We start from the raw sequence: 13,529 nt of genomic DNA, 5'->3' as shown, positions 1-13,529 counted from the left end.
AACAACAACAACAACAAAAACAAAACAAAACAAAACAAAAAAACCACCGGGGAGTATCTTCTGATTCTGTGTACTTTAAGTCCCTTGACTTCCCCTGGAACTTGTCCGTCTAGCTGGTCTTCTGGGGGAGGGGCCTGTTGTGCTGATTTTCAGGTGTTAGCAGTTGGGGGAGCTGCTGTGCCCCTGCCTGGTGCAGGGCTCAGTGGGGGTTGTTTACCCCGTGAGGCCGCAGGAGGAACAACCCCAGTAGCGGCGGCCAGCTCTGGAGCCCTGGATTCAGCCCCCGCAGAACTCCAGAGCTCTCGGTCTGCAGGGCCTGGAGGCTCCGGGGCGGGGCCGCTGATCTGCTCAGCTGGGGCAGGAGCGTCCTTGCTGTCCTGGGCCCTCCCGGCCTCTGCCTGTCCCGGGGGAGGCCGGATCCTGGGCTGTGTCCCGGCGCCCTGTGCTCCGGAGCCTGCGCTTGGTTTCGGGCTCCCAGCCGCACAGCCCCCTCCGCGGAGCCGCCGCACGAGCCCCTCCGAGCTGCTCCCAGAGCGCACAGCCCCAACAACCATACTTCATAAGAGAAGAAAAACATTTCCTAAGATAATACAAAAATGCAAAACAACATTTGTTTGAAGATGGATGGGCTTTGAATCTGGATATTCCTGAGTTTAGATCTCGGTTCTGCATTTATTCATGGTGTGACCTTGCATAGGTAACTTACCCTCTCAGAGACTTGATTACCCCAACTGTAAGAGAGGAATAAAAAAACCCTACACGTAGCATTGATATGAGGACTCAATGAATTAGAACCTGTAAAATGTCAAGTACTGCTAGCATGAACAAATGCCTACCTAATGTTCTTCTTAAATCTTCTTCCATAAAATCTCTCCTTTTGTTACAGATGGTAGTTGCTGGAAAGGTAGCTGATGAGGGGAAGAAATATATAAATGATTAGATAGTCGCTGCAACAGGTAGCAATCCTCCCACACCAATTTCTCCTCTCCTGCCACTCCACCTCCTCACTGCAGGCAAGGTTCATTAGCAACAGCAATCTCCTCAAAAAATCAAGCTTAGGGACGCCTGGGTGGCTCAGTTCCTTAAGTGTCTGCTTTCAGCTCAGGTCATGATCCCAGGATTATGGGATCCAGCAGAGAGCTTGCCTCTCCCTTTCCCCCTTCCTCTGCCTGTAGCTCTGCCTACTTGTGCGCGTGCGCTCTTTCTCTGTCAAATAAATAAATAAAATCTTAAAAACAAAACAAAACAAACCCAAACTGTTAAGGGCCCTGCACAACATTTATCTGCCTAGTTTTCCTCTTTCCCCATAACTTTCATTCTTAAATGGAAGATAAGGTTATGACATCTGCTCACCAAAATCTTCAATAACCATTAGAGACTTGTCAGTCCCAAGTCTGGTCAATGCATCCTACCAGTCTCTCCCTGCTGCAGGTCCTCACGCAGTCCACCAGAACTCTGACCTTACAGCGTAGCTCTGGTGCTATCTTTCCCATGTAAAGAACACTCTGGCACTCCCCATTTTGTAAAGTTGAACTACTTACTATGGTTCTTGTGACTTTCCATAACTAAAACCCACCCGCCTATCTACTCTTTTCTCTTGATACATCTTGTCATGAGATCAAAGAGTTGTTGGTAAGTCCTGGACATGTCCTAAACCACATGCCTTAACTATTACTGTTCTTTCCACTTGATATGTCCATTTCCACTTTCAACCATTAAAATCCTAACCTTTCTATAAAATACAATGAACACATCTTACTATTTTTGGTTTAACCTATCTTAAACTTTCTCATCCCTTCTTCCTTATCTGAACACCAACTCAACATTCAAGTTCCAAATGTGGAAACCATTTTCTCTTTGAAGCCCTCTACAACCTTCCCACCTCCATAACCTCAAGTAGAAGTGACCACCTGACACATATTCCCCTACGGGTCTCCCTCCATCACAGTGCTAGTCTCACTTACCCATATTTCCCCCATTTACACCCCAGGGACCTCTGAAATGCCCAATCAAAACAACATCAAGGTTGGAAACTGCTGCTCTACATACGAAAATTGACTAAAATTACTCAAGTTTGAAAAATACCTCATGAAAATCCCACCTTAAGGTTACAAGTATTAGTTTTTCAAAAGACTGCCCATGGGAAATATTGGATAGAAAGAAATCTTAAATATCTTCATCCAAATATGAGACTGAAGCCAGAAGGAATATGAACAAACAGGACAAAAGACAAGAAAGAGGGCATACGCATTTGGGAAAGATTAAAACTAATACATACTGCACTCAGCAAACTTTTTTGACTGTAGACTATATTCAGAGCTCTGTGCAAAAAGTTATTTTAAGAGCCTAGGGATTATGATGATGTCAGATCTGAGAGCCTTATTTTTTTTTTTTTTTAATAAAGGCAGACTGCCACACGCAGCACCTCATCTGGATGTGTCTGGAGTCTGGGAAGCTTCATTCACAGACTCCAGAACAAATGTGCTCCCTACAAATGAACCTTGAGAGCTTGTTTGGAGGTTCTGACACAGCTACTCCAACACCCTCCACTGAAGAACAGTCCTCTTTTTTCAGGGAAGATTGTCCTCTTTGACCAATCGTTGGGAAGGTCACACATGGAGCAGTGAGAGAGGAAGGGGACACCCACCTAGCCAGCCAGAGGGGCCAAATCAGCCCTGGTGATCGATGGAGTGACAGACGTCACAACCAGATTGCCCTCACATCTGAGAGACATTTCTTTAGAGAGAGAGAGAGATGGGGGAGGTTGAGGGGGCATGTGCACAAGAGAGAGACTCTTAAACAGCCTCCACACCTAGCACAGAGCCCAGTGCGGGGCTCAGTCTCACCCTGAGATCCTGCTCTGAGCCAAAATCAAGAGTCTGGCACTTCACAGAATGAACCACCCAGGTGCCTCCCTAGAGACATTTCTGAGCCTAGAATCAACATGAATTGGTGACTGAACATGAAGTGGAGGGTATGTGAGAGGGAGTAATCAGAGATGACTCAGAAAGCAAGAGGAGGAGGATAGTGCAGTCACTAACCAAGATAAGGAAACACAGAGCAAAGAGAAAAATGGTATGGAATATATAATGGAGTGTGTCGATGGGAGAAGGGGGGTTCCAGAGGCCACAATGGAAAGAGGGGCAATCAGTAAGACAAGGGCCAGGCAGGTGAGGTCAGCATGGATCGAGATGAAATGGCAGTGAGAGTTTGGGAAAGGATGGCAGGCCAAGGAAGGCGTCCTTGCCTTCTGGCTGATAATCCTGAGTCACAGAAGAGTCAGAAAATTATCTCAGGGCCTGGAGGGACGTGGTAATGATGGAATAGGACAATGCATCCGAGTCTGGTTCCAATACTCCAAGTGGGACTCTGATTTCACAGTTCTACAGCGTCCTCCTAAAAATACTTTCCTAGATGCCTTATCCTGGAGGAACTCTCACAGTGGTTCAACTTCATGGAATCACTGCTTGGGGCGTAAGACATAATCAAAGGTATCGGGCTTTCAAACTGTGCTCTGCAAAGCCCTAAGGACTTCATGGAGGGGCAGCAGGGTCCAAAGAACGCTGAAGAGATTGAGGTCTGAGTACCTACCCTCATCCAGTGAGATATCCTCTGAATTTGTTTTACATGGGGGCTTCTCAGAAACAGGTCCCTACTAAAAAGAATTCTACAGTTAAGAAAAAAAAGTTTTTTTTTTTAAAAAAAGAAAAATATTTAGAATTAACTGAAGTGTCTTAATCAATAATGAATTATAACTTAAGTAATTTGTTATGCATCATAAAGCAATGTGGTTTATAAATTTTCCATAAACTACAGTGGATTTAAGAGTATCCCATTAATAATGTCACTCTCACTGACATTTCCAGCTGCATTTTTGAGTGAGAGAAAAAAAGAATAATGATATTACTAGTGTAGTAGGAATTTCACAAAATCCAGCTATATTCATGGGACTGTGTTATTGATATGAAAGTTCTCCTTCGTTAAGTATTGATGGGAATAAATGTTGACAACTGGTGATTTCGTGATATCCAAAGCCCTTAATACCTGTAGAATATTCAATTCACCCACTTCCAATCCAGAACCAGGGAAGAACAAATGACTCACTGAAGGCTCAGAGAGTGGTGTCCTTTGTAAGGCCCAAAAGTCAGACCTGTGGACACCCTTATACAAAGGGGTTTCATGTAAACATTTCATAGCGATAATGATTCAAACAAGGCTAAAACCTATTCAGAAAAGCCAAATCAGAGCAAGAGCATTACATCTAGCAAGGAGAAAGGGAGGAGCAAATAATTGAAGTATGAGTCAGGGTGGTGAGGAAGGAGACTGACTCAAAGCAAATTCAGGCCCTTAGATGTGTGGAGCGTGGGAATGCCAAGCTTTTAGGCATTAGCCGGGGCAGGCAAATGGATGCTTGAGTCCACCTCAAAGAGCATTTACTTCTTTAAGCCTCAGCAACAATGGCTTTTTAAAACTATGCCTCAACTTAGATAAGAACACATGGGAAGCTTCAAATAAGCAGAAGAGAAAAATACACTTTATAAGATTTGATTAACAGTATGGTTTCACAAGACCCTCAGCTACAACTGTCTGTGAAAATCATAAAATATTTACTGGTGTATCTTATTTAGGGTCGTGTTTCCACATGTACTGTCTCAGCCCATCTTCTAGGCGTGATGAGATTTGCAAAGTGAATAAAGACTGGATGTAGGGAACAGTCGGGGGAAGGGGGGAAGGGGTGCCTGGCTACTGGGACTTGAAACTGAACTTTGCTGACAAGATACAAATTTAAAAACCAGAAACAGCATCTTCGGAGCAAGTCATTGTATACGATATAAACAGAGTTCCCTGGGAATGCAATTGTTAGAGGGCATAATGCAGTGATAAAGCAAAGACAGAGCAGTTTTAACTACAGGCAGTAACCATAGGAGAGGAGTGCTCTAGAGCACTAAAGAGATAGAATTGGACACAATGGATAGACCAACACTCATTTAACTCCAGATTTAGAGTAGAAGTTGATCAAGCTTGTTAGTAAGATCCAATGTTAGTAAGATCCAAGACACCAGGACCTGCCTGTCACTTCAATAAACTCTTGTTCCTCTTTGTCATATCTCCTTCATTCATATGCTTGGCAACAAAAATATTATAATAATTTATACCATCAATAATAATAAATAGAATATTTAGAATAAATAGAATAATAAATAGAATAAATAGAATAATATAGAATAAGTAATTTCATTTAACAGTCATAATAAGCCAACCAGTGTCATTAGGAATAATGGTGCCAACAGGTATCTTTAACTTTCTATTTCTTTCTCTCTCTCAGCCACTCTCCATTGCTTGATATGAAAAGCTGACTTTTTTGAAATGTGCTAGGCCAACTCACTATAAATTCCCCTTCCAATCAGCTTGCCAGCACAAGCCACCTCTAAATAGAAATTCTGAAACAATCTCTGGTTATTATCCCCACACATGAGGAGTTAAGACTGAAAAGTTAGGTGATATGCTCAAGGTCACATTGCCAGGATTCAAATCCAAGTGCTCTGACCACAGATACACACAGAACTGGAAGACTCAGAAACCTATTCCAGTAGCCATGTGGTTTGCCCTCATGAATCTGGTAGGTCATTCATCCCCACTCAAGCAACAGGCATCCCCTGAAATGCAGTGGTCAGCTGTTACTCATTCTTGTGACTCAGCTTCCCTTCATCTCAGCACCTGTTGACTGTGTTCTCCCTCTATCACTGCTACTACTCTTGCTGTGCCTCACCTTAAAAATTCCCAAAAAGTGAGGATCCACTATAGTTGGTAGGTCATTATCCAAAATGGAACCCTCCTATAGTATGTTAAAAAACATTTGAGGAAAGCCTCTGATGTGAAAGAGATAAAACAAACAGATAGAAGAAAGCAAATTGGAAAAACTCTGCAGTGAGAAGAAAAGCTCAAAATGTATTAATATACTCACAGAAATAAAGAGAAAAATATATCCAAGAACCAATAGGATGGATTTTTTAAAAGGCTATTTGGAAATAAAAGAGTTCTTGAAAAAATTTTTTTAAGATGATAGTAGAGTTAGAGTGAATAAGCCAACAGTGGAAATAAAATGAAATACTAAAAAAAAAATAATAATAATCCAATTAATCCAAAAGAAGGCAGAAAATATGAAAAATAACCAATGACTAAATGGGACAAACAAAAAGTCAATGGTAAAATGGTCAATTAAACCCAACCAGATAGATAAATGCATTACATGAAAATGGTCTAACCACTACAATTAAAAGGCAAAGGTTATCATCTGTATTGATTGGGAAAGAAAGATCCAAGTATATGTTGTGTACAAGAAGCCACTTTAAATGTAAAAATAGGTTTAAAGTAAAAGGATGAAAAAAGATGTATGATGAAAGCCAGCCAAGAGCACAAAAAATGTTTTGGTATAATTGAAATGGTTCATATACTGATTAAACATACATTGTCAAAATTGACTAAACTGTTCACTTAAATGGGTGTGCTTTGTTGTATATAAATTATACACACCATATAGTTTAAACATCACCATGAAGCTGATGTTTAAAATTTTTTTAAATGATTGTAGAAATTAAAAACACAATAGAAATCCTGAAATAAATATTAAGCAAATCACTCAGAAATAGAAAAATACGGAATTGGTCTATAGTAGAACAATGATAGGAACATCAGAGAATTAATTCAGGAGATCCAACCTCATTAAATAGGGGTGTTCCAGAAGAACATGCAGAAAGAGGAAATAAAAATCAACTTCAGAAAATATGAACAGAATTGAAGGATGTGAGTTTCCAGGCTGAATGTCCAACAGGGTGGGTGAAAACAGACCCACATTAAGGTGCATTCTTGTAAAAATTCAGGCCACTAGGAAGAACAAATACAAAAAAAAGCTTTCAGAGACCACAGGTTTTACACACAAACCATCAAAAATAATGATGGCATTTCAGCTTCTCATTAACAACAGCAGAAGCTGCGAAACAACAGAACGATGCCTTTAAAATTGCACAGGAAAATGGTTTGCCTCCTAGAATTTTGTATCCAACAAACTATCACTCCTGACTATAATTGAGTCTGAAGGTGGAATAAATACATTTTAAAATATGCAAGTCTCAAAAACTTTGCCGCTTATCCTTTCTTTCTCAGGCAGCTACTGATGGATGTTATCCGATAAAATGCCAGAGCAGATGAAGAAAAAGACTCAGAACTGAAGAACCAGAGGTTCCTACACAAGAAAGGAGAGGAAGGAAATACCAGGATAAGATCCAAGGACAGCTGGGCAGCAGGGATTGAAAGCAAGTTTTGAAAGCCACTGCCTAAATTTAAGTGAGTTAGAAGTTCCTGGGGAAGTTATTTCCCAAAGATGAAACTGATAGAATATCGGATGTGTTCATGAGAGATTTAGACAGCTGGGTGCGAATTGGGGCTTGAATTTGTGATAAACTCATTAAAAGAATAATCATCAACAAAAAGATAATTATGAATTCCAGGAAAATCCCAATTTGTCCATAAAAATAATTATATTACATTACTCAAGTGTAACTAGCATTTGCATAGTTGTAGTTCTTTAAATGCATATAGATCCAATGAAATTTTTCAGTACTATGAAACTTTACTGAGAGGATGGCGGAATGGATGGATGGATGGATGGTGTGTGTGTGTGTGTGTGTGTGTGTGTGTGTGTGCGCGATTGGGGTGGGCGAGGAGGGGAGGGAAAGAGAGCTAAGCCTTCACCTCCCATAGTCGGAAAGTAGTAGATAACATCTAAAACTGAAAAATTAAGAAGTAACAACCCATTAAAGTTATTGGTGCCTTTTCACAATGAGCCTTACAGAACTTTGTTTCTTTATACAATCTCAATGTAGCACTTCGATATAAGGAAAATTTTATTTTAAAAAAATATGGAAAAGCCTAAAAGATAGTTTTTAATAAGGCTAAAGCAAATTGGGAGAGCAGCAGTTAAAAAGATTTACAGGAGTGGATATCACATTGCTTCTCCCTGAATCCTTCATTCCTTCTTCCTGCTGAGTAGACGCATCACATAAAATATGACTAGCGGTAGTAAAGTGAGGCCCTCACATAACTCGTTATATTATTTGTGAGACTGACACAGTCTTTCTCTGAAGAGCTCAGCTGTTGTACTGAGAATATTAAGCATGGAACATGTTAACGCTATGAAATTAAAAACAAGGGATGTGTATGGAAAGAGGAATGAGAATGAGAGATTACAAAGAGCAAATGAAATCAAATCTTCATTAGAAGATAATTAAGATCAAGCCCCTGAATAATTCTATAGCTTCCCCAGGACATTAATGATAGAAACTGGTAGTGTTATTAGTTTTCTCATGAACCATTCCCTCAAGAGGTCAGTATCCCCACTATTTATCACTTACATCTTTTGCTGTTCTGAAAACACTCAAATATGCTTTGACCATCTGAAGTTATCAAAAACCAACCTATGCCAGTTTACTAAGATTGCCTGAGTCTAGTTTGGGAAAATATATTATCAGAACTATATTATCAGAAAATATATTATCTCTGTTACTGGTGCTTTGCTCTGCTCTTTGGAAGGCCAAATAATAAGTTAAAATAATCTGGCCTGGCTCAGTCCTGCATTCCTGGAACTTTTCTTTCTGTTTTGCCCTTTACCAGACATTGGGTCATGAACTTGGGAAAGACTGGGAATACCTGGCTATAACATTAACTCTTTGGGCTCTAAGTTTGTCTACTATTGAATGGAACTGACTAAAAATCATTAGCCAGAGTCAAGAACATCTCCCCATTCTCATTATGAGTTGGTCTGTTTATCTCCTTAGAACTCCCTTTAAAAATTAAAAAAAAACAAAACACTATTTAAATAAATAAATAAATAGATAGATAGATAGATAGCAGGGCTTGAAAAAGAAAACAGTGATAACTAATTTTATCCTGACTTTAAAATATGAGAACAAAAATAAATAAATAAAAATAAAATAAAATAAAATACAAGAACAAAGAGAGTTTAATCAAAGAGGACCTGACATTAATTCCCTTTTATCACCCACTTTCTCCATGGTGACCATCATGTTAGACCCTTTATATAAAGTTATCTCTAATCATCAATATAATTCTTTATGGTAGCTATTATATCTGTAAATTACAAGTCGAGCACACCAAAGCTTTAAGTAACACAGTCTTCCCTAGAGCACCTGATGGGCCACAGAAGCAGCATCTTCAGCTGGAATCCCATCTTTCCATAATTATAATCTTCTACTGTAAGGAGGTGTGTCCTGGTAACAAAATTATACAAATCCCAAAGTTGTTGCAAGGATTAAATAAATAAAAAATAACAATACAACTAAAGCTCTGAGACCGATGCCCTAAACACATGTGTTTAATACACGTTGGCTGTTATTGAAATTATTGTCATTAGAGATTTAATAAGAATAGTAATCTTACCTTCCTTTCCTTTTTATTTCCTCTTGTCCTTTGGCCAAAAGGAAGTAAGAGATGCAATATGCCTTTAAATAGAAACAGATAGGTGGCTTCATGACTTAAAGAGATTTAATTAAATGTTCTTTCTCCAGGAGATCTTCTCTGTTGATCAGTACACAGGTCTGTAGGACAGAACCTGTTCTGAAAGTCATAATCTGGCTATTTATCCAGAATTACTACCCTGTACAAAATCTACTGTCCTGTCCGGTTTAGTTCTTTGGTAAGACTGCTACTGAAGTATTCATACTGCTTCCTGTGAGTTCCAGGGCCAGCATCATAAAGCGATGCTTATGACTCATTCCCTTCTCTCACCCACGTAGAGTAGAGGTGAGACCAAGATGAAGTTTGCATGGATTTCCAACACCCTTCCATTAGCTAACTCATAGCACAGTTCTACTTGGATAAAACAGCCACCACACTTCCAGAGGCTGTAGCAATCAGCTGCCTAAGTGCAATTATTCCCCTCAAGAGCCTCTCCTAATGTTACTTAAGCCCTCAACCAATCAGGCTTCATGCACTTATCTTACAGTTTTCCCTATGGGCTCCCTCCCACATTGTGACATATTTTTAACATTCATATAAATCTCCTCCCTTCATCCTCTCCCCACAAATACCAGCCAGTTGCAGGTGAGTTTTCTTTGTTCTCCTCACATGAGCTTCTCCATACCAGGGTCTTTAATTAAATCTTGACTGCCTTTCTGACTCAATCCCTTACCTCCCACCTCCAGGCTGTTAGTGGATTCACAGCTGCTGTAAGGCTCCTCATCTCCACCTCCTTCTCCCTCTCTCCTCTTTAGGCCTCTCTTGGAGTTTCTTCTAACAATGATGTGAGAAGTGAGTTCTTTGGTCTTCTCCTCAAGTGGCTGCCCATAGGAAAAATTAGAAAAGAAAAAAGAAAAAGCTCAGAATCTGGGAAACAATATTTCATTACTTATTACTCTAAACAAATACTTGCCTTAATCATGACAGTGCATAAATGAGTATAGATATAATTATTCCGTTATTAGAAAGGAACATTACAATAGTGCCTCTCATAAGACCCGCATGTGTGAACGTTCATCCATATATGAATCCATCCAATAAAAATACCTGATTTGCCTGCCATGTGCTAATCACTGTGGTAATGCCAGAGATACAAAAGGGAATCAGATGGAAAGTGGATTCAAGGAGGAAGGGCCAGACTAGGACCAAGGAAGCCAGGTAAGACAATAGTGCAATAGTGTAGTAGTACAGGCAAATAATGATAAGGTCCCAAAAGAACCCAAATAGGGGCAGTGGAGCTAGGAAGCAGGGCAGAGACACAAGATAAAAGGAGAGTATATCAGAAGGATTGTGGGCATTTTTTTAGAAGGATGTGGGTATTTTTTGTGTGCAAGATTCAGGGGGAAAAGAAACAAAAGTCTAGGGTGCCTTCAAGATTTCTGGATAAGACTAGGTACATGATGTTATCATTCCCTGTCAGAGCGCTAGGAAAAAATCAGTTTGGAGGGAAATAATGGATACATTTTGGAAACTGAGATACCTATGGCACATCAAGGTGCAGGTAACTACTAAGTATTTAGATTAAAGCTAGATATATAAGTCTGTTGGGTTAAATACTTGCCACAGAGTAGAATTTCAATGTCCTCAGTGGGTAGCAAAAGCTGTTTTATGAGAATATTCAGGGAGAATGGCTTGCAAGACAAAATTACCTTCACCTCAAGATACACTAAAATGCTTCCTTAGGAATGTAAACTATATTACATTGGCCTGTCACAGAACTGCTTTAACTAAATTGAATCTTATTCGGATGCCATTGTCTAAATGGAAGGTGTTTAGAAGATACAGACTCTGGGAACTCATGAGTTCATCTTCTGGAATGATGACATTGAAGATCTGATCCATACTCTTTGGAGGCCTCCTCATCCACCCCCGAGGGGAACTTTTGTTCCGTCTCATTCCACCCAAGACAAACGCTTGTTCCACAGTGTTTACTATGATATGTAGCAATGGTTGGATTTCTAAACAACTGGTACCCTACGGGCATTTTTGAATGCATGACCATGATGAGATCTCACCCTCTTCTCACTGATTTCTCAAAAGCTTAAGACTAAATTTAGGACTTACAGTGTAGTTAGCTCATTTCTCCTGGGTGATATTTTCTCTCTTATTTTTCTTTGTTCCTTCTGTCTCATACTGATTTTATGCTACTCAGTTGGATTTTCTCATATCCTTATTAGCAGTTTTAAATCATTCCTGAGACAAGATGTATTGTTTAGAAAGTATTTATTCATTTACCTCCCTTTAGACTTCATGAATCCTCAGCCTATAAATAGGAGTCACAGAAGAGAATGAGATGTCCAGAAAGCACACAAAAAGAACAGAAAAATTGATCATTCACATTTTAGAATGGAAACAAGAGTAGGAATTGGCAAAGGAGACTGGAAAGAAATCACGAGATGACCCTGAGAGAACTGTGCCAGAAAATCCAAAGAAGGAAAACCGACTACAGAGAATGAAATGCTGCGGAGATAAACCATAATGAAGTCTGAAAATAGTCCATTAGATCGGATAATTAGATGATGGCCAGAAATGGCAATTTCATTGACTTGGTGGAATCAGTTGCCCCACTCCTGAGGAATGAGTCAAAGAAGAAAATAAGGATAATCTTCCAGTTACAGAGTGAATATGTAACAGAAATAAAGGGCACAGCTATAAGGAATATGTTGATGATACACTAACTGCACTGTCTAGGGACAGAATGTGGCTACACTTGTGAGCATCGCATAATGTATAGAGATGTGGAATCACTATGTTGTACACCTGAAACTGATGTAACATTGTGTGTCAACTACCCTCAAAATAAAAAAAGATGTTTTTAAAGATAATTCTCATGAGGCGTTTGACTCAGAAGTGAATAGGAGATATTAACAGACAGCTAGAGGTTGACTTGTGACTAGAGATGAAGTTGTTTTGTATATAAAGAGGGGATCCCTTGGGTAGCTCAGTGGTTGAGTGCCTGCCTTCAGCCCAGGGCATGGTCCTGGAGTCCCAGGATCGAGTCCCACATCGGGCTTCCTGCATGGAGCCTGCTTCTCCCTCTGCCTGTGTGTCTGCCTCTCTCCTCTGTCTCTCATGAATAAATAAATAAAATCTTAAAAAAAAAGGAAAGATTTGAGCATATTAAGACTGCAGGGAAGAACTGAATTAAAAGAATAGGAAAGTATGGGAAAGAGCAATATGAAGCAGTGCATCAGGTTTGGGTGACTAAAGCTTAGGGGCAAAGATTATATTAAAGATTTCAGAGTCCAGCAGGTAGCCATGCAGGTAGTTGTAATATGGGACCTTCAAGAAGAAGGTCCAAGTAAATTAACAGTTCTAATTAGAGATACATGGCACCCAACCCAAGTCTTAACCCTTAAGACTAAAGTGTTGAATTTATCATCCATGTAGATAATAAAGTCATCCAGGATCATGCCATGACATGAAAGACTATGATCCAGATGCCAAATCCTCAACAAACTTGGAGTGACCTCAATTGGACAAGCTAGACAGTAGCATGGACAGAAGGCGGTGCCCAAAATGGAGGGGGGGGGTGCGTAAAGGTAAAAGAGAGATGGTGTGCCAGGGGCAAAGGCAATACTGAGAATAGTGTTGCCCATGGGCTCTGGACAATGGGAGGCAGTTTTAAGCAGTCTCCTGTGAGACCTCTGTGAGGCAAGGCATGGAGGTGAGATTCAGAGAAGGAACTTCACGTAGGGCAAGAAAGGTGAGAGATGAACTGCCACTCTTTATTTTTTGGAGAAAGACTAAAGATGGGGGTTAGAAGAAAATCACACCCGCACATTGCACCTTCCCCATTTCCCTGAAAAAAAATGGAGAGGACTATAACACACACAAGCCTCCAGATGATCACCTACATGCCAGTTCAAGGATGTCCATGGGGAAAGCAGATCTGAAATGTTGAAGAGATGGAAGCTTTTCCTGACGCAGAACAGTGGGTAGCAGCTGCCACAGTGTTGGTTACCATGATGTGACCCAAAACTTCTATGTATGTG

At 40.1% G+C, this 13,529-nt stretch overlaps 1 protein-coding gene and 1 long non-coding RNA gene across 2 annotated transcripts in view; one reads left to right on the top strand and one right to left on the bottom strand.

Annotated features, from left to right (window-relative positions):
* Positions 1-9,965, bottom strand: part of NAV3 (neuron navigator 3) — a 1,006,607-nt gene extending 996,642 nt beyond the window's left edge. Inside the window, exons 1-2 of the mRNA XM_077845591.1 lie at positions 9,457-9,965; positions 837-908 (exon numbers count right to left, since the gene is read on the bottom strand). The gene's annotated coding sequence lies outside the window, so the exon portion shown is untranslated. The remainder of the gene's footprint in view (positions 1-836; positions 909-9,456) is intronic.
* Positions 9,808-12,360, top strand: LOC144282224 (uncharacterized). Its single transcript, XR_013350561.1, has 3 exons — positions 9,808-10,119; positions 10,290-10,326; positions 11,780-12,360. It is a non-coding gene; the product is annotated as an uncharacterized LOC144282224 (long non-coding RNA).
* Positions 12,361-13,529: the final 1,169 nt, after the last annotated feature.

The sequence above is a fragment of the Canis aureus genome, chromosome 13 (assembly GCF_053574225.1).
Source record: "Canis aureus isolate CA01 chromosome 13, VMU_Caureus_v.1.0, whole genome shotgun sequence".
NCBI lineage: Eukaryota > Metazoa > Chordata > Mammalia > Carnivora > Canidae > Canis > Canis aureus.
This window is presented reverse-complemented; position numbering and strand designations above follow the sequence as displayed.